General features: G+C 51.6%; 1 protein-coding gene across 2 annotated transcripts in view; it reads right to left on the reverse strand.

Annotated features, from left to right (window-relative positions):
* The window catches only part of LOC107273649 (protein expanded), a 54732-nt gene that overhangs the window by 10345 nt on the left and 43771 nt on the right, over positions 1-616 (reverse strand). The gene's annotated exons all lie outside the window — the stretch shown is intronic.

Here is a 616-nt window from a genome sequence, read left to right on the forward strand (position 1 = left end):
CCCCCCGCCGGGACAGGTACCAATAACGAAGTCCGCTCTAAATTCGGTAGCTGAAAATTAAACTGGAAGACCTTCTCGATCGAGTCTAGACCTAGACCCTCCGGTCAAATCGTAGCAAATTACCGTCGGGCCCATCCGCATATTTTACGAACCATAAATATTAATCCAGGCAACCCGAGCAGGGGATGTACAGTCTGCGTCGAAAAGATACTGGCTCCTAAGATGAGCCTGGACTACGATAAGCGTGAAGAAGAACGATGACACTCGCAGCAGCTACCGTCGACCGCCAAGAATACCAGAAGGAATTGATCTTGCACTGCTGGAGTGTCGTGAGGCACAAGGTGGGAAGGTATCTCTTTAATAGGACCTCGTACTGAAAATCTCGCGGGAGATGTTCCTCGAAGATAAGGACGTAGTCCGGTAGCCTGTTTTACCGGGCGAGTATTTATTGGTTATTGGTGGGCCATCATTAGTGGCTGGGCCCGATGCAGAGCAGATTTGGAGATATCGCATGAACGTATTGCTGCTACCGGCTTGAGGACGGAGAGTCGTTTAACGGGCCCCCGGGGCACGGCCGCCATCACACCCATGGATGGAAATGCTAATTCGATGCCCC

This window comes from Cephus cinctus, unplaced genomic scaffold (assembly GCF_000341935.2).
Source record: "Cephus cinctus unplaced genomic scaffold, Ccin1 Ccin1_scaffold1765, whole genome shotgun sequence".
In the NCBI taxonomy this organism is placed as follows: Eukaryota; Metazoa; Arthropoda; class Insecta; order Hymenoptera; family Cephidae; genus Cephus; species Cephus cinctus.